Below are 21,427 nucleotides of genomic sequence, written 5' to 3' on the forward strand. Positions count from 1 at the left end.
GGACTCAGCCCTTTACATTTGTTTTCTGATCTTTTCTCTTGAGGCCTACTATGTCTTATCTGGATTCTTGTTTCAGAGGGGTTGTGATTTTTGAAATGATTTTTATTTAAAGAATACTATATTTTTCATAATTTTTGGCCTGATTTGTGTTATAGTCTTAAGAAATTTTTATCTGCCTTCTGCTTGTCATATTCTTTTCCTTAGTGTTTTAGTACTATTTTTATATATGTCCCAGCTGATTTTTTTCCCCTATTTTTTACCTCTAATATGTATATGAATCAGCTGTTTTATGTTCGATAGTATAGAGGAGAGTTAGTTAGACTGCAGCAGAAAGTTTGGATTTTAGACCAAGGATTTTGAACATATTTCCATGAGCATTCTATTCTAAGTATATAGTAAACCAAATTCTGTGTAACCTAGCAGTCTTTCTGGTACCTAGTGAAGCCATAAGCTCATTCTTTCTTTCTTTCTGTCTTTTTTCCCCCTCCTTCCTTCTCTTCCCTCCCCTCCCGTCCCCTTCCCTTCCCCTCCCCTCATTTTTCTCTCTAGCTTTCTCTGTCTTTCTCTCATCTTTTCTCTCTCTCCCTTCTCTCCCCTTCCTTTCTTCCTTTTTTCCCTAATTCTCTGCAGGGCTACTTCCACTGATAATTTCTCTACACCCACGTTTCACCCACAGCAACTCTTTTGGAAAGATGACATGTCTGAATGTTTCATGTTCAGCTTGGCAATATCTGCCACGGTATAAAGTGAGGTTTACCGAGAGCTCCACAGCTCCTGCATGAAACCCAGGTGGCTGTTCAGGTGAAGAAGGACTCTCTCTGTCTTGGCAGATCCTGCCTACGGCGGTGAATGCTTCACTGTGCTCAGGGCCTGAGGTGGCTTCTGTCTCTTGTGGAGTTTTCCCCTGTCTTTGTGTTGTTTTTACTGTACGTGGCAGCCGTTGTGGTTTAGCACTGTGGTTGCTTCTTCATTTGTTGTGGTTTATGGTTGTGGTGGTTTCTAAGTGTATTAGTTATCTTTCGTTATGGAACAAAGCACCTCAAAACTTGGTGACTTAAATCAACTATGATGTGTTACTTCTCCCAGCTCTGTTGGTTGATCAGGCAGTTCTGCTGATCTCACCTGGGTTTATTTACATGGCTTCAGTCAGCTGGTGACTCATTTTGCAATGGCTGAGACAACTGGGATATTGTGGTCTCTCTTTCCATGTGGTTTCATCCTGGCTATCTTCATGGCATGGTGATCTCAGGGTTCCAGAAGGCAGGAAGCTGCAAGACCTTTCATGGCAGAGGCTAGAAAGTCTCATAGCAACATTTCTGCTGCATTCCATTACTCGAAGCAAGTCAGAAGACCAATCCAGTTTCAAGAGGTGGCAAAGTCGCATTGTAACTGGCATATAGTTATAGAAGGAGTTATTAATATTTTTCCTCTATTTGGGTAAACATTGTGGTTCATTTTTTGATTTATGTTTCTTCACCCTGTTTTCGTTTAATGGTTTAATGTTTTAATGGTTAAGAAAGGAACAGTTTTACACTGTTGCCTTTATAAGAAGTCAGCTATTATTAGTTTTAATGGTGATTAATATTAGTATACCTTATTTATAATAATATAGCACCTTTTATTTTTTGCTTATTAAAGACCATAAGGTTTAATGTAAGAAATGACTCTTCTGTTTGTTGTTAATAGCTCCCAATCATAGTGTAAGGATTCTGAGACTTGAAATGGGAAAGCTTTTTCCAGTTTATATAGTATAGGATAATGAATTTTAGCCTGGAGACCAGGAAGGCAGTCTTCTATTTCGGATTCTAATCCTAGCTGTGTGATCTTAAGAAAATGAGTTTACTTTTGTTTCTCATTTACTAAAGTGAAGATGTTCTTAAACTTTAAGGTCATAGAATTTACCTATGAGATTTGTTAAAGAGTCAAATTCAGTCTCTCCCTTGAAATTCTTACTCTGTAGGTCCAAGATCAGATCTAAGAATCTGATTTTTAAAATAAGCATTTTACATGATCCTGTTGTGGGTCATCTGTTGACTATATTCTGAGGAATACTTTACATCTTAGTTTTAACAGAACTTTGAAAACCTCATCAGCTTCCATTTGCAAAAATCTATTGATTATTAAATGTATATTTAAAATGTGTTTGTTATTTGAGCAATGATAAGCTGTTTAATTACCTGCCTCACTTAAAATGTGAGAATAAACATCCTAACTTGGGCCCAGTGTTTTCACATCTACCATTATGGAAATGAAAGAAAAATCAGCTTCTCATGCACATCATTAACATCTGTTGATTAAAAAAACTATACATTTTTAAAAATTCTCATCTTTGTGTTATACTTTTATTCTCTGCCATGCAAAATGGAAATCAGTTGACATTATACAACCTACTCCAGTATTCTTGCCTGGGAAATCCCATGGACAGAGAAACCTGGTAGGCTACAGTCCATGGGGTTGCAAAGAGTCAGATACAACTTAGAGACTAAACAACACCAAATAATTACTCTTACCGATCTGGGGACCAATCTTTAATAAGTTAAAAATTTGTGCTTTCCATAGCCTAATATGTGAAAGTTTCATGCTCTGTGCTAGGGAAGCTATTTCTCATGACTCAGACGTATCTACTTGAAAGTTAATTTTAAGCAATGGACAGTGTGAATGATTAAAACAAAGCTTGCACATATAAGGTGCTAAGATTTTTAGATAAAATATTTTTAAATATGAGAAAATAGAGTTCAGTGACTTTTAACATTAAATAGTTCAAGTTCAATGTCACCCAGCATATCATCATAGATGGGCTTTGGGTTAAGGATATATGATTTAGTAATAATGTACCCAGAACTAAAGAATATTCACTTACAGGGGGTATTGTAATCTTTTTTTTTTTTTTCTCAGATTTTTGCAGGCCACAGTTTTAGCTTGTGGGCCATACAGAAACAGACCATGGGCCACTTTTGGCCCTCAGGTAGTAGTTTTAAAGTACTTCTTTATTATAAATGGCTTCCCTTGAGGCTCAGCTGGTAAAGAATCTGCCTGCAATGTAGGATACCTGGGTTTGATCCCTGGGTCGGGAAGATTCCCCTGGAGAAAGGAAAGGCTGCTGCTGCTGCTAAGTTGCTTCACTCGTGTCCGACTCTGTGTGACCCCATAGATGGCAGCCCACCAGGCTCCCCCATCCCTGGGATTTTCCAGGCAAGAGCACTGGAGTGGGGTGCCATTGCCTTCTCTGAGGGAAAGGGTACCCAGTCCAATATTCTGGCCTGAAGAATTACATGGACTGTATAGTCCATGGGATCGCAAAGAGTCGGACACGACTGAACGACCTTCACTTTTACTATAAATCCCCTCTTTATGATAAAAATACTTGTCAAACTCGAAATAAGATTGGATCCAGGTTTTAAACATTGTGTTAGTAATTTAGCTGACTTTATTTTTGTTAGAGCAACTCTCTATTTGGCCACTTGATGGCAGCATTTACTACATGTTAACATTGAACTTTTTTTTTTTTTTTTCCCCTCCCCTAGGTTGTTCAGCCTCGTTTAACATTGGTAGTGGAAAAGATTGATAGCAATGCAAATGTATTTATAACCAAGAGAGATAGTCACCTTCCACCCCAATTAGCCTTTGCATTGATTTACTGAAGAAAAACATCTATTACTGAAAAAAGTCTTACAGATTAGTGTTGCATTATTTTGTTACAGTTGGAATATGTAGGGAAAGTGATCTTGAAGAGGATACACTTTAGTCTAACCAAAAATGTATTTTCCCAATAGTTAAAAAAAAGATACATCATTGAGGATGCAGCTCTGGTTCAGAATACAGTTTTTTCCCCCTTAAAGCTATCTGCTTAGTTATTTGAATATTTTCTAATAATGAGCTTGTGTCACATTTTAGATCTTTAAAAAGAGATTTATTCATGAACTGTTGCTTGGATAAAGCCATTGATCTACCAATAAAGAAAAATCCCATTTCTCAATTTCTTTGTGAGAATATAATTATGGTTAGAACTGAAGTCTTTTTTTTCTTTCTTTTTTTTAGTGAAAAGGCTTACTGCCTCCTGAAATACATTTTTGTACCCTCTAAAGATTGGAACTGCAACCGTGACTTTTTTCCTGCCGAGAAAAACCTACCAGCAATGACTGTATAAACATCCTGGTAAGTACTTTCTAGGGAAGGTTTTCTAAGAGAATTCCCGTTTGAGATTTACATGGAGCACAAATTGATAGAGATTTACAAGGCAGTTACGATTTAACACTTTTGAATCGAAAGAAGAAAATAGTATTTTTTTGTTTTGTTTTAACCATTCCCTGTTTTCTCTTGGTTCCTCGTTTCTCTTAAAAAATCATAGCATTTGGAAAAGTTTGATAGGCATTTTGTTTTTCGAGCTTTTACCAGAGAAGATTCCCCATATGATAATTCCTTGCCATCTGAATTTATATGTCAGAGTTAGGATAGGGTACTCAGTATTGTAAAGGGACTCTGCTGAGCCATCAGGACTGCAAAAATGACAAAAAAGTAACTTGGGAAGTTGTGGATGGATGGCGAGTTTATATAAATATCTTTGTGGGTGCATATAAATATTCTGGGGAGACAGTTCCAGCTCTGCTACTTTCACAAGCTTAACTCTATTTTCTGAGCTCTAGGGATGTTTACTTACATACAATTGTACATTTCCTTCTGTTTATATATGCTTGGATATTCTGCGTCTATAAAAGGAGACTTATGTTCCTTATACGCACTTCCTGTAGCTCATCTCATGCTAGCTTAAAATTAAAAGAAGATTCTATAGTAAAAGTAATGCAAAATTACTGAAGAAAGCTTATAAAATATAGATATGTGAAAAGTAAATAAAAACCTATATCTTACCATGCCTTTATTGAGTGTTATAGTCATAAATATGTATATATATCACAAATAAATATAAAAATGTTATAGAAATTAGGTCATACATTAGTCTTGTACAGGTTTTCACAACCAAGTCAGACACAGTTTCTATTGCTACACAATTCACTTATATGCCTTTTCTTTTTAACATAAGCACATAATCCTCATTTTCAGATTTATCATTATGAGATATGCTACCTGGTTTGGACCCCTGGAAAAAGAACATTTAAATGATACCACTGTAGTCACCCACTGGGTCTGATTGCATACATATGGGAATTCATAAAGAGGACCCATCTCCAGATGGCCTCACGTTAACAGGGACATTTTCAAAATCGTATAGGAAGTTAAGGTCTAGAGCTGACAGGCATAATTGCTGTGATGTTCAGTCTCAGATGAAATCAGTGTGGAGAAGAGAAAGAAAACAATAGCCCTGACAGCTTTCCCAGTTGCAAGCTTTGCTGTATGTAATGTGCTGTTCACTTCTAGCCAAAAGTTGAGAAAGAAAGGAAGCGCTTGAGTGGCTGCACTAGAGAGGGGCTGGTTGCCTTTCAGGAGAGCCTTGTTTTCACTTTGTGCTCTGAAACCCTGAGAGCCCAGCACAATGCTGTCTCCCTCACTGGTGCCAGAAGGTGCTGAGAACTGCCTGCCCAGAAATGCCAGCTGGAAGTCAGAACAATCTCAACTGCAGCCCTCTTACCAATTACTTGATGAGCATGTGTGCACACATATGTGTGGGTGTTCTTGCATGGATGAATGCATGTTCACACATGTTCCATGCATGCTGAGTTTTCTGGTTAGTGTAGTTCCATCAAACCCTGGTCACAGGAACTTGGGTCAGTGTTTTAGGCATGACGCATCTCAGACAGTGTGTGGTCTCTGAATACAGGTACCCAGCCTGACTACAGTGAAGGCAGCTCCATTACGTTCAGCAGTGTCTCAGTTAAAGCAGAATAGAAGGGTTTCAGCAAAGAGAAGGAATCAGGTTGTGCTGCTGGTTTAGTCTGACTGTGAGTGGAGAAATAGTGAAGCAATTGAGGGCGCCTACCTGCTATAACATTGTGGGAATCTCCCGAAACTATGAGGCAAACTTAGGTTTGGCAAGTTTGCTTAATGGTTTTGGTAAGCCTTGTAGCCAGATACCATTTCTGGGTTTAGAATAGTTGAGTTCTGTGTCAAATTTGTTTTTTGTTGTTTTGCTATTTGCAAATGTCCGGCCCCCATGAAATCTTTGCATATTCAATAAAAAATTACCCAGGGAGTTGAAATTGGCATTGATTTTTAATTTATACAGAACTTATTACAAATATATATCAGTGTCAATTAAAATGTTTCATTGCCTACAACATATAGGAAATCAAATTTTATAATTGCATTTACCATGTGGGCAGTAACACTGGTTTCAGGGTTTAAAGGTCATTGATAATCAGGCTCTGAGTTTAAATTGCAATATGTTTTTTCCATCTCCCTCCTAGATTGCAAATGTGACAAAGAAACACTGGCACAACTTAGCATTTCCTAATAAAAGAAACATTGATGCTTGCTTTCTGTTTGCCTTTCTTCCTGTGCCACATCCTTCATAACTGCAAAGATAACTTGCAGGTAAATATTCAGTCAGTGTTTGAACAATGAGAATGGTAATACCAATTTGAGTAACAAAATACAAATGGGCCCTTTGGCTTTGATTTATAGAAGCGACATGAATAAAAAAGTCAATTCTTATTTATTATCAAGTGGGAACTTAGTGTTCTCAAATTTGTCTGTCCTTGTTAAAATTCCTCTTTAATTTTAGTAGGACTCTTCCCTAAGAGTTTTCCATCTTGCACTTCCCATTTTCCATCCTCCATTCATCATTCTCAAGTTTCTCATTCCTGGAATTTTGCTTCTTTCCTGGTAAGTTGTAGTAAGGGAAAAATATTCATTTTGTTATCAGGTTGTAGTCACTGATCTGACTGAATTCTGGTTTTCGTGTGTCATCTAGTATTAATATGTGTCAATTCTCTAGGCCATGACTTCTTCACCTGCAGAATGAGGGTGATGAATGGTTTGACTTCTGTGGTCACTTTTAATTTTAAAATCCTGTGCTTCTTAGTTTCATTTCCCTTGTGGAAAAATTCAGAAAGAATTCACCTTGCTTTCTACCTTTTTTTTAAAAAAAGTGAGTACAGGGCCTTCTCCCACAGTATACATTTTTATCAATGGAAGTGGATATGACTTTTGTTTTTGCTTAGGAAGCGTGGTTTATATTATGGAAAATGCTGTTTGTCCTGATCTGCTAACTGCTGGAATAAAGCTGTTGCCTGAGCAACTCACGTGCTTTGAGTGTTCCAGTGGATTGTTCATCGTGGCAATGGGTCATACGGATGATCAGATTCTGGTGATGAGTGCAAGAAGGCTAGACAAGTGAAAATACTGGTTGTAATAAGAAAGAAATCATTGATTTTTAGCACTGTCTAAATGTAAATAAATTTTTGATTCGCTTTATATTTTGAATTTATAGGAGAAGGAAATGGCAACCCACTCCAAAATTCATGCCTGGAGAATCCCATGGATAGATGAGCCTGGTGGGCTACAGGCTGTGGGGTCACAAAGAGTTGGACATGGCAGAAGCGACTTAGCATGTAGCATTTTGAATTTATAGCTATAGAAAGTATCTTTATAACCAATGTGTCTGAAAGACATTAATTTTATTATTTTGTATCTAAATTTATTAAATAAAGAACAAAATCAAAAGCTGGTTTAAATGCTTTATGACAAATAAACCTCTACCAACACTGATAGAGACTAGACGAGAGAGAAGACAAAATACAGAAAAAAACTTCCATATCACTACTGGTAGCAAAGGGTTTAAAAATAAATAAACATATTAGGAAGGAATATATGCAAACAATCTAAAGCATAGATGAAATGGATGACCTCTGAAAATGCCAAAATTTGTATGAGGAAAAGGAAGAACATGAGTGGGCCAATAATTACTGACAAAAAAAAAAAAAATACAGCCCTAGTGATAAAAGACCTTGTACCAGTAAAGTCTCCGACCCAGAATATTTTATAGGAGAATTTACCAAAAATTTAAGTAGTAGAATCTCTCTATATTATACAGATTGTTCTAGAAATTAGAAAAATATTAAATCCACCCAACTTATGTAGAAGTTGCTATCACCTTGGTTACAAAGAATAAGAAATAAAATTATAAGCCTATTTCATGTATGAGCCTAAATAATAGAATCTAAGTAAAATATTAAAGTCTAATAATAATAAAATAATAGCTGATATTACTATGTATATCTAAGTAGAATTAAAACATTCATACTACATAATATCCCAAAATGTTGGAAAAAGTATTAACAGTTCAGTTCAGTCGCTCAGTCATGTCCGACTGTTTGCGACCCCATGAATCGCAGCATGCCAGGCCTTCCTGTCCATTACCAACTCCTGGAGTTTACTCAAACTCATGTCCATCGAGTCGGTGATGCCATCCAGCCATCTCATCCTCTGTCATCCCTTTCTCCTCCTGCCCCCAATCCCTCCCAGCATCAGAGTCTTTTCCAATGAGTCAACTCTTCACATAAGGTGGCCAAAGTATTGGAGTTTCAGAATGAGTCTTTCCAATGAACAACCAGGACTGATCTCCTTTAGGATGGACTGGTTGAATCTCCTTGCAAACCAAGGGACTCTTAAGAGTCTTCTCCAACACCACAGTTCAAAAGCGTCAATTCTTCGGTGCTTAGCTTTCTTCATAGTCCAACTCTCACATCCGTACATGACCACTGGAAAAACCATAGCCTTAACTAGATGGACCTTTGTTGGCAAAGTAATGTCTCTGCTTTTGAATATGCTGTCTAGGTTGGCCATAACTTTCCTTCCCAAGGAGTAAGCATCTTTTAATTTCATGGCTGCAATCACCATCTGCAGTGATTTTGCAGCCCCCAAAAATAAAGTCTGACACTGTTTCCACTATTTCCTCATCTATTTCCCATGAAGTGATGGGACCAAATGCCATGATCTTAGTTTTCTGAATGTTGAGCTTTAAGCCAACTTTTTCACTCTCCTCTTTCACTTTCATCAAGAGGCTTTTTAGTGCATCTTCACTTTCTGCCATAAGGGTGGTGTCATCAAAAAAGATCTTCATGACCCAGATAATCACGATGGTGTGATCACTCACCTAGAGCCAACATCCTGGAATGTGAAATCAAGTGGGCCTCAGAAAGCATCACTACAAGCAAAGCTAGTGGAAGTGATGGAATTCCAGTTGAACTATTTCAAATCCTGAAAGATGATGCTGTGAAAGTGCTGCACTCAATATGCCAGCAAATTTGGAAAACTCAGCAGTGGCCACAGGACTCGAAAAGGTCAGTTTTCATTCCAATCCCAAAGAAAGGCAATGCCAAAGAATGCTCAAACTACCGCACAATTGCACTCATCTCACACGCTAGTAAAGTAATGCTCAAAATTCTCCAAGCCAGGCTTCAGCAATACATGAACCGTGAATTTCCAGATGTTCAAGCTAGTTTTAGAAAAGGCAGAGGAACCAGAGATCAAATTGCCAACATCCACTGGGTCATTGAAAAAGCAAGAGAGTTCCAGAAAAACATCTATTTCTGCTTTATTGACTATGCCAAATCCTTTGACTGTGTGGATCACAATAAACTGTGGAAAATTCTGAAAGAGATGGGAATACCAGACCACCTGACCTGCCTCTTGAGAAACCTATATGCAGGTCAGGAAGCAACAGTTAGAAGTTGTACATGGAACAACAGACTGGTTCCAAATAGGAAAAGGAGTACGTCAAGGCTGCATATTGTCACCCTGCTTATTCGACATATATGCAGAGTACATCATGAGAAATGCTGGGCTGGAAGAAGCACAAGCTGGAATCAAGATTGCTGGGAGAAATATCAATAACCTCAGATATGCAGATGACACCACCCTTATGGCAGAAAAAGTATAATAAATCACCTCAACTGCACAACTAAACTTTAAAGAAGTAAAGGAAATCAGTAATGATCCAAAATGGAGGGTGGTAGGGCTATTGAACACAAAAGAAATAAATCTGAGTTGATATTGTGGTTGTCTTAGAGACTGGATACTAGTGTTACTGACCAAGGGGCTTGGTAGTCAAACAAAGCAGGCTATCATCAGTGGGAAATTTGAACTCAGAGATGCTGATATTAAACCTTCAAGGGACTATATGCTGTGTGCAAAATGGAGCAGAAAAATTCTGGCATTTTCCCAGTCTTTTGTTATCAGCATAGAGCGAAAACTTTTTTTCATAGTAGAAAAAATTCTTCTCATTTAATTCTTAATTTGTGAGTATGCACCAATGCAGCTATACATTCTTAATTGACATAAAAATCAGTCCTAAGATAATACTATCCCTTGAGTGCTTCAGAAGAAAATGTAATATCACATAAATTGCACACACCAGGTTATATTGAGTTCCTGCTAATAATGTGTCACTAAAGAGATTGTAACCTCCAGATTATAAAACACACATGGAAATAATCATGCATGTGTAAGAATCAGTGGTCAGTAAAATTTAACCCTCAAAAGGTTCAGATATAATTCATGTGAAATTTATACTATAAAAGTAGCATATTTTAGATTCTTAAGGACTTAACTGTCAAAAAATGAGAAGAAAATGTGAGATTAAACAAATATAACATGAGAAGTTCTAACAGCTGAGTTCAGCAATGTCGCAGGATACAAGATAAACATATAAAAATCAATATATGTTTATATATTAGCAATGAACACATGGACACTGAAATTGAACTATCATTTATAATCACGTAAAAATAATGAAATTTTACATTGTAGATCTAACAAAACTTGTGCAAGACTTGTATGTTGAAAAGTATACAATGCTGATGAAAGAAAGAACATGTACAGAAATAGAAATATCTATTCATACATTATTGGAGAAGGAAATGGCAACCCACTCCAGTATTCTTGCCTAGAGAATCCCATGGACAGAAGAGCCTGGTGGGCTGCCATCTATGTGTTGCACAGAGTCAGGCACAACTGAAATGACTTAGCAGCAACAGCAGCAGCATTCATGCATTATAAGCCTCAACATAATAAAAATATCAATTCTCACAAATTGATGAAAGGCTTAATATATATCCAAGCAATATCTTTTGTAGACACAGACAATATTATCCAAAATTTACATGGAAAGAAAAAAGAACTAGATTAGCTAGATCTATTTGGAAAAAAGAAAACTAAAGTGAGAGGGAGTCTATCTTTCCAATTTGAAGAGTTATTTTTAACTAAAATAAATATTCCTGCCTTGAGAACCCCATGAACAGTATGAAAAGGCAAAAAGATAGGACCCTGAAAGATGAACTCTCCAGGGTCGGTATGTGCCTAATACTATTGGAGATCAGTGGAGAAACAACTCCAGAAAGAATAAAGAGACGGACCAAAGCAAAAACAACACCCACTTGTAGATGTGACTGGTGGTAGAAGCAAGGTCCAATGCTGTAAAGAGCAATATTGCATAGGAACCTGGAATGTTAGGTCCATGAATCAAGGCAAATTGGAAGTGGTTAAATAGGAGATGTAAAAGTGAACATCAATATTTTAGGAATCAGCAAACTAAAATGGACTGGAATGGGTGAATTTAATTCAGATGACCATTATATCTACTACTGTGGACAAGAATCCCTTAGAAGAAATGGAATAGCCAACATAGTCAACAAAAGGGTCTGAAATGCAGTACTTGGATCCATCTTAAAAATGACAGAATGGTCTCTGTTCATTTCCAAGTCAAACCATTCAACATCACAGTAATCCAAGTCTATGCCCCGACCAGTAATGCTGAAGAAGCTGAAGTTGAATGGTTCTATGAAGACCTACAAGACCATCTAGAACTAACACCCAAAAAAGATGTCCTTTCATTATAGGGGACTTGAATGCAAAAGTAAGAAGTCAAGAAACACCTGGAGTAACAGGCAAGTTTGGCCTTGTAGTACAGAATGAAGCAGGGCAAAGGCTAATAAGAGTTCTGCTAAGAGAATGCACTGGTCATAGCGAACACCCTTTTCCAACAACACAAGAGAAGGCTCTACACATGGACATTAACAGATGGTTAACACTGAAATCAGATTGTTTATATTCTTTGCATCCAAGATGAAGAAGCTCTATACAGTCAGCAAAAACAAGACATGGAGCTGACTGTTGCTCTGATCATGAACTCCTTATTGCCAAATTCAGACTGAAATTGAAGAAAGCAGGGAAATCCACTAGACCATTCAGGTATGACCTAAATCAAATCCCTAACAATTATACAGTGGAGGTGAGAAATAGATTTAAGGGACTAGATCTGATAGAAGAGTGCCTGATGAATTATGGATGGAGGTTTGTGACATTGTTCAGGAGATAGGGAGCAAGACCATCCCCAAGAAGAAGAAATGCAAAAAGGCAAAATGTCCTGTGAAGAGGCCTTACAAATAGATGTGAAAAGAAGAGAACCAAAAAACAAAGGAGAAAAGAAAAGATATACCCATTTGAATGCAGAGTTCCAAAGAATAGCAAGGAGAGATGAGAAAGCCTTCCTCAGTGATCAGTGCAAAGAAATAGAGGAAAACAATAGAATGGGAAAAACTAGAGATTTCTTCAAGAAAATTAGAGATACCAAGGGAACATTTCATGCAAAGATGGGCTCAATAAAGGACAGAAATGGTATGGACCTAACAGAGGCAGAAGATATTAAGAAGAGGTGGTAAGAATACACAGAAGAACTGCGCAAAAAAGATCTTCATGACCCAGTCAATCATGATGGTGTGATTACTCACCTAGAGCCAGATATCCTGGAATGTGAAGTCAAGTGGGTTTTAGGAAGCATCAGTACGAACAAAGCTAGTGGAGATGATGGAATTCCAGTTAAGCTATTTCAGGTCCTAAAAGATGATGCTGTGAAAGTGCTGTACTCAATATGCCATCAAATTTGGAAAACTCAGCAGTGGCCACAGGACTGGAAAAGGTCAGTTTTCATTCCAATCCCAAAGAAAGGCAATGCCAAAGAGTGCTCCAACTACTGCACTTATCTCACAAGCTAGTAAAGTAATGTGCAAAATTCTCCAAGCCAGGCTTCAACAGTGCATGAACTGTGAACTTCCAGATGTTCCAGCTGGTTTTGGAAAAGGCAGAGGAACCAGAAATAAAATTGCCAACATCAGCTGGATCATCAAAAAAGCAAGAGAGTTCCAGAAAAACACCTGCTTCTGCTTTATTGACTATACCAAAGCCTTAGACTGTGTGGATCACAGTAAATTATGGAAAATTCTGAAAGAGATGGGAATACTAGACAACCTGACCTGCCTCTTGAGAAACATGTATGCAGATCAGGAAGCAACAGTTAGAAGTGGACATGGAACAACAGACTGGTTCCAAATAGGAAAAGGAGTACTTTAAGGCTGTATATTGTCACCCTGCTTATTTAACTTATTTGCAGAGTACATAATGAGAAACGCTGGGCTGGATGAGGCACAAACTAGAATCAAGATTGTTGGGAGAAATATCAGTAAACTCAGATATGTAGATGACAGAACCCTTATGGCAGAAAGTGAAGAAGAATTAAAGAGCCTCTTGATGAAAGTCAAAGAGGAGAGTGAAAAGTTGGCTTAAAGCTCAACATTCAGAAAATGAAGATCATGGCATCTGGTCCTATCACTTCATGGGAAATAGATGGGGAAACAGTGAAAACAGTGTCAGACTTTATTTTTTGGGCTCCAAAACCACTGCAGATGGTGACTGCAGCCATAACATAAAAAGACTCCTTGGAAGAGAGTTTATGACCAACCTAGACAGCATATTAAAAAGCAGAGACATTACTTTGCCAACAAAAGTCTGTCTAGTGAAGACTATGGTTTTCCCAGTAGTCATGTATGGATGTGCTGCAGCTGCTAAGTCGCTTCAGTCGTGTCCGACTCTGTGCGACCTCATAGATGGCAGCCCACCAGGCTCCCCTGTCCCTGGGATTCTCCAGGCAAGAACACTGGAGTGGGTTGCCATTTCCTTCTCCAATGCATGAAAGTGAAAAGTGAAAGTGAAGTCGCTCAGTCATGTCCAACTCTAGCGACCCCATGGACTGCAGCCTACCAGGCTCCTCCATCCATGGGAAGTGAGAGTTGGACTATAAAGAAAGCTGAGCACTGAAGAATTGATGCTTTGAACTGTGGTGTTGGAGAAGACTCTTGAGAGTCCCTTGAACTACAAGGAGTCCAACCAGTCAATCCTTAAGGAAATAAGCCCTGAACATTCATTGGAAGGACTGATGTTGAAACTGAAACTCCAATACTTTGGCCACCTGATGTGAAGAGCTGAGAAATTTGAAAAGACCCTGATGCTGGGAACAATTGAAGGCAAGAGGAGAAAGGGACGACAGAGGCTGAGATGGTTGGATGGCATCGCCAACTCAATGGACGTGAGTTTGAGTAAACTTTGGTAGTTGGTGATGGACAGGGAGGCCTGGTGTGCTGCAGTCCCTGGGGTTGCAAAGAGTAGGACACGACTCAGCGACTGAACTGAACTGACTAATAGATGAAATAATAGTAACTGTGTGGTAATGGTGGTGGGATAGACATAGACATTGGAACAGAATAGAGAACATAGAAATACCCACAAACATGCCTGAGGTTTGACAAAACTGCAAAAACAACTTAATAGACTTAAGATAGAATTTTCATCAAATAGTCTTGGGACAATTGGACATCCATAGGTTAAAAAAAAAACCCTTCAACCTAAGCCCCATACTTTATAAAAGTTAAAATGAATCACAAGCTTAAGCATAAGACATAAAACTATAAACTTCTACAAGAAAACATAGAAAATTTTAGGACCTGATACTAGGCAAATGTTCATAGGTTTGACACCAAAGAGCAATGTACAAAAGGGAAAATTGCTATATTGGACTTTATCAAAATTAAAAAATTTTTGCTCTCTGAAAGAACCTGTTAAGATAAAAAGACATTTTCAAGAATGGGAAAAAACACATGTTTCTGACAAAGGAGTAGCCACACATTAGACAAAAGACTAGTATCTAGGATATATAAAGAACTCTCAGAATTCAACCGTAAAAAAGATCCAAACAATCCAGTTAGTACAACTGTGAAAGGCATAGACATTTCATTGAAGATAAACAAATGTCAAATTAAGCACTTGAAAAGATGTTCAACATCAGTAGACAACTGAGGAATTCAAACTAAAACCACATGATAATATCAGTATACACCTATCAGAATGGATAAAATAAAAAGTTGTGACAGCAGCAAATCCTGAGGAGAATACAGAGAAACTGGACCAATCATACACTGCTGATGGAAATGTAAGCTGGTACAACCACTCTGGAAAATAGTTTTGACAGTTTCTTTAAAAAAACTAAATATGCATCTACCATGGGATATAACAGTAATACTCCTAGACCCTTAAACCAGATAAATGAAGACTTATGTTCACATAAAAATCTGTACACAAATGTTTATAGTAGTTTTATTTGTAATAGCCCCAAACTGGAAACAATAGGTTGAGCAAATTGTGGAATATCCATACCAAGAAATACTGCTCTTCAGTAAAAAGGAAAGAACTGGTAATATACTACAACCTGGATGCATTTCCTGCATCTGCCTGCAATGCAGGAGATCAGGGTTCGATCCCTGGCTCAGGAAGTTCCCCTGGAGAAGGAAATGGCAACCCACTCCAGTATTCTTACGTGGAGAATTCCATGGACAGAGGAGCCTGATGGGCTACAGTTTATGGGATTGGAAAGAGTCGGACATGACTGAGCGACTAACATTTTCAGTTTCACTTTGCATGCTCAGCTAAAAAAGCCCATCTCAATAGGTTGCATACTATACGATTCCACTTATATAACACTCTTAAAATGACAACATTATGGAAATGAAGACTAGATTAGCAGTTGCCAGGCATTAGGACAGCAGGGAAGTAGATATGATTATTAAAGTCAACATGAGGGATCCTTGTGATGATGAAACTGTTCTGTATCTTGACTATATCAGTGTCAGTATCCTGGTTACTATATTGCTATAATTTTACAAAATGTTACCATTGGGGAAAACTGGATGTTTCTATATTATTTTTTATAACTGCATGTTAATCTAAAATTAGGCCAGGCCAAAATACTGGAGTGGGTAGCCTTTGCCTTCTCCAGGGGATCTTCCCAACCCAGGGATCGAACCCACGTCTTCTGCATGGCAGGTGGAATCTTTACCAGCTGAGTCACAAGGGAAGCCCAAGAATACTGGAGTGGGTAGCCTATCCCTTCTCCAGTGGATTTTCTGACCCAAAACCGAACTGGGGTCTCCTGCATTGCAGGCGGATTCTTTACCAACAGAGCTATGAGGGAAAAGCCCTAAAATTACATTTAAAAAGCTTAATTAAAAAACATAAAACAACAATGCAGAGGGAGCCAAATAGAAAAATGTGATTATCCTGGGTTGAATTGTAGATATGGGTGCCCAGTGGATCAGAGTCAGTAGTGGCAGGAATACCTTTTAGTGTATTCCTTTTTCTTGACGTAGGAAAATTTACAAATCATAAATTTATATCTTGATGCTGCTGCTGCTGCTAAGTCGCTTCAGTTGTGTCCGACTCTGTGCAACCCCATAGACGGCAGCCCACCAGGCTCCGCCATCCCTGGGATTCTCCAGGCAAGAACACTGGAGTGGGTTGCCATCTCCTTCTCCAATGCATGAAAGTGAAAGTGAAGTCGCTCAATCGTGTCTGACTTTAGCGATCCTATGGACTGCAGCCTACCAGGCTTCTCTGTCCATGGGATTTTCCAGGCAAGAGTACTGGAGTGGGGTGCCATTGCCTTCTCCATATATCTTGATGACTTATCACAAAATGAACCCACCTACATAACTACAACTCAGATTAAAGCTAGGATATGACCTGACACCAGAAATTCCCTTTGTGCCCCTTTCTTTCACTATTTCCTGTCACGTTTCCAAAAGTAATGACTAAGTTTAAGCACTGTAGATTAGTTTTGCCTGTTTTGAATTTTATGAAAACAGAATCATACAGAAATCATTCTTTTGTGTCAGGCTATTGTAAATCAACATTACATTTATGAGATTCATCCATGATGGTGCATGTAACAATAATTTGCTCAGTTCTGTTGCTATGTAATATACTATCATGTTGTTCATTTGATCAGTTGTGTCTGACTCTTTGCCACCCCATGAACTGCAGCATGCCCAGCTTTTCTGTCCTTCACTATCTCCCAGAGTTTGCGCAAACTCATGTCTGTTGAGTTGATGATGCCATCCAACCATCTTATCCTCTGTCACCCTCTTCTCCTCCTGCCCTCAATCTTCCCCAGCATCAGGGTCTTTTCCAATGAGTTGACTCTTTGCATCAGGTGACCAAAGTACTGGAGCTTCAGCTTCAGCATCAGTCCTTCCAATGAATATCCAGGACTGATTTCCTTTAGGATTGACTAGTTTGATCTGCTTGCAGTCCAAGGGACTCTCAAGAGTCTTCTCCAGCACCACAATTTGAAAGCATCTCAATCTTCTTTATGGTCCAACTCTCACATCTGTACATGACTACTGTAAAAATCATAGCTTTGACTATACAGACATTTTTTTGGCAAAGTAATATCTCTGGTTTTTAATAGACTGTCAAGGTTTGTCATAGCTTTTATTCCAAGGAGCAAGCATCTTTTAATTTCATGGCTGCAGTCACTGTCTGCAGTGATTTTGGAGCTCAATAAAATAAAGCCACTGTTTCCATTTTTCCCCCATCTATTTGCCATGAAGTGATGGGACTGGTTACTATGATCTTAGTTTTTTGAATATTGAATTTTAAGCCAACTTTTTCACTCTCCTATTTAACCATCAGCAGTATACTATCATATAAACTATGATTTACCCATCCTACTCTTTATGAACTTATTTTTTATTCAAATTTTATGAATAATGTCATGAAAATTATTTTTTTCCTATGTGATTTTATTTTTACTGTGTATGGGTACAAATTTACCCTAGATGAATAAATGAAAATGAAATTGTAAGACAAGCCCAGTGATGATGAATTCCCTCAGCTTTGTTTATCCTCCATTTGGAAAGCACAGTTTTGCAGGATGTAGTATTCTTGTTTGGCAGATTTTTTTTTTTTTTCCTCTTTCAGTTCTCAATAAGAGTCTTGGGGCATATGCTCCTCTCTCCTTCCCTGGAGGGAGAGGTCTGCAGCTGTATCAGCCTCTCTCTTTCTGCTGTTCTGCAGGTACTTTGGAGCAGCAGTGTGCTGCCTAGCTCTCTTGTATTGTTCAGCAAACCCCAGGCATCTAGAGATCTAGAGTATATCATGTCCCATCAGTGCTCTGAGGCAGGAGAGAGATACCAGTCCTCAGGCAGCCCACAGAAAAGATGGAATGCTGGATGTATGTTCCAACTCTCTCTCTCTCCAGGGAGAAGTCAAGAATTGTTCCCCCCCCCACCCCCCTGCATGATCCACTGAGCTGGGGAATGGTCTATGGGGAGTGAGTGCCTCAAAATAGTGTCTTTGTTCTCACTGACTTCCAGTCTGGTGCTCTTTCTTAACAGTGCTTAGATTAAGACAAGATAGAAACCAGTCTTTCAGGTAGCCCCCTCGCCCAAAATCTAAATGTTAGACATGTTTCATTCTTCTCTTTCTCTCACCAGGGAGAAGCTGAGATCTGGGAATCTTCTGATTGTGTCATGTTGAGCAGGGGGAAGAATTATGGTGAGTGCCATGAGTTTTCCTTCCCTCTTTGAGCTTGCCTGCTGTATAGAAGTCTATTAATTGGCTTCTAGGTCTCTCACAAAGGGAATTGGTTCCTGTATTATTGTTGGGTCAGTGTCTCCCTGAGGGGAAAGAGAGTATTGGACTTCCTGCTCTGCTCTCGATTATTCTTACTCTTGATTCTCTTATTGTTTAATACATCACTGTCTTAATTAGAGTAACATATCCAGTAGTGTAAGTTTTCCAATTTTTTTTAATGAAGTCAGAGCTATTATTAATCTTTTAACGTGTACCCCAATGTTCATCGCAGCACTGTTTATAATAGCCAGGACATGGAAGCAACCTAGATGTCCATCAGCCGATGAATGGATAAGAAAGCTGTGGTACATATACACAATGGAGTATTACTCAGCCATTAAAAAGAATGCATTTGAATCAGTTCTAATGAGGTGGATGAATGTGGAGCCTATTATACAGAGTGAAGTAAGCCAGAAAGAAAAACACCAATATGGTATACTAACACATATATATGGAATTTAGAAAGATGGTAATGACAACCCTGTATGCGAGACAGCAAAAGAGACACAGATGTATAGAACAGTCTTTTGGACTCTGTGGGGTGGGGGGGATGATTTGGGAGAATGGCATTAAAACATGTATAATATCATATAAGAAATGAATCACCAGTCCAGGTTTGATGCAGGATACAGGAAGCTTGGGGTGGTGACCTGGGATGACCCAGAGGGATGGTATGGGGAGGAAGGTAGGAGGGGGGTTCAGGATGGGGAACATGTGTACACCCGTGGCAGATGCATGTTGATGTATGGCAAAACCAATACAATATTGTAAAGTAAAAAAATAATAATAAAAATAAAAAAATAAATTTCCACATAGTATTTAAGTTAGCTTGTTTCCATGTGTACACAGAGATTACACACACACACACCTGCTGAAATTTTGTTTGGAATTTCCTTGAATCTTTAGATGAAGCATGAAAACTAACATCCTTACAATTTGAACTCCCAATATGTGAACATACTACATCTCACTGTTTATTTAGCTCTTTATTTAATTTCTCTTAGTAATATTTTGTGGTTTTTACATAGTTCTCATTAGATATTTTCCAAGCTGTCGGGTGTTTTAAAGATCTTATTATAAATATTTTTAAAATTTAATTTTTTTAATTTAAATTCTATTTGTTACCCATATTTAGACACGAAATAGATTTTAAATGTTGTGATTATTTGGAATTCATGTATTAGTTCTAATAGTTTATCTGTAGAATTTTTTGGACTTATTACATACTTATTATACTACCTGGAAAATAACAGTTTTGTTTTTTTCTTCCAATCTTTTTCTTATTTTTTTCTTGCCTTACCTTATTGCAATATCTAGTACAGTGTTATTAGAATTGGTGACAGCAGACATTCATATCTTGTCCTTATTCTTAGATTTAAAGTTTTCATTATTTTACCATTCAGTATAATTTTTTCAGTAGGATTCATAGATACCTTTTACACAATAAGCTGTGCCTATTTATTTATAGTATAGTAGCAATTTTTATCATGAATAGATGCTTAATTTTATAAAATCATTTTCCTTCATCTGAGATGATTGTATGATTTTTCAAACTTAATCTTTTGATGTAGTTAATTACATTGATTTTCAGATGTTAAATCAGCCTTCTATTACTAGAACAAACCAGATTTGATCTTGACATATTATCCTTTTCAAATATCTTTGTACTTTGCTAATATTTTTTATAGTATTTTTACATCTTGAATCCTTATCTTTGGGTCTACTTCTGGAAAGCCTCATATCAGACTGGGAATGTATGCTAAGTCAGTTCAGTCGTGTCCGACTCTGTGCGACCCCATAGACGGCAGCCCACCAGGCTCCCCTGTCCCTGTGATTCTCCAGGCAAGAACACTGGAGTGGGTTGCCATTTCCTTCTCCAATGCATGAAAGTGAAAAGTGAAAGTGAAGTCACTCAGTCGTGTCTGAATCTTCGCAACCCCATGGATTGCAGCCCACCAGGCTCCTCCGCCCATGGGTTTTTCCAGGCAAGAGTACTGGAGTGGGTTGCCATGCCCTTCTCCAAGAATGTATAATATAGGATAAATAAAGTTTCAAGTCACAAAAAATCTCGGCCCTGATTAAAGAAATAGTGGTTTACTTTTGTCACATGACAAAAATTACAGTGCTTAAATCTGATAGGATTAATCTAAGTGCTTTGTGATGCCATCTGGAACCTAGCTTTTTTCTAACTTTTTTTCTTCTCTCCTGTCTCTAGTGTGCCTTTTTCGCTACATGGTAGTTATCTCATGCTATCACTTACAGCAAGGAAAGGAAGAGGAGTGGGCAAGGCTTTCCCTAAGTGAAGATACTTATGTAAGAGGAAGGGAAACTCCAAAGCACGTGCCCTATTTTGTTTCTTTGTCCAGACCTGTGTTATATCTGATATCTAAGGAAATCACTGGTAGAGGAAGTGCAATTCCTATGACTGGATTCAATCAGTCAGATTAATCTTCTAGGGCTAGAGAGAGAGTCTGAATTTTCCTTGAAATCAGAGATCTATGTGTGTTACAATGTTTGTGTTCTTTTAGCTGGGAAAAAATAGGGGAATCATATCTGCTACAAATAGTTCAAGAAAGAATAACTTTTGGAAATTTGACTACATAAAAACTTGTAAATTTCTATTCAATGAAGGGAACCATCAGTAAAGTCAACTGAAAGAGAATGGGCTGAGAGAAGTTAATCTGAGAACTCAAAAACTGAGAAGGAATATCTAGAATATTTAGTAAATGTTTTT

The 21,427-nt window shown here is 38.0% G+C and overlaps 1 long non-coding RNA gene across 1 annotated transcript; it reads left to right on the forward strand.

Moving 5' to 3' along the window:
* The first annotated feature begins 3,571 nt into the window (after positions 1 to 3,571).
* Positions 3,572 to 18,902, forward strand: LOC112586941. The gene is made up of 3 exons (XR_003111447.3): positions 3,572 to 4,155; positions 6,360 to 6,486; positions 18,555 to 18,902. It is a non-coding gene; the product is annotated as an uncharacterized LOC112586941 (long non-coding RNA).
* The last annotated feature ends 2,525 nt before the right edge of the window (positions 18,903 to 21,427 follow it).

Source organism: Bubalus bubalis, chromosome 9 (genome assembly GCF_019923935.1).
Source record: "Bubalus bubalis isolate 160015118507 breed Murrah chromosome 9, NDDB_SH_1, whole genome shotgun sequence".
NCBI lineage: Eukaryota > Metazoa > Chordata > Mammalia > Artiodactyla > Bovidae > Bubalus > Bubalus bubalis.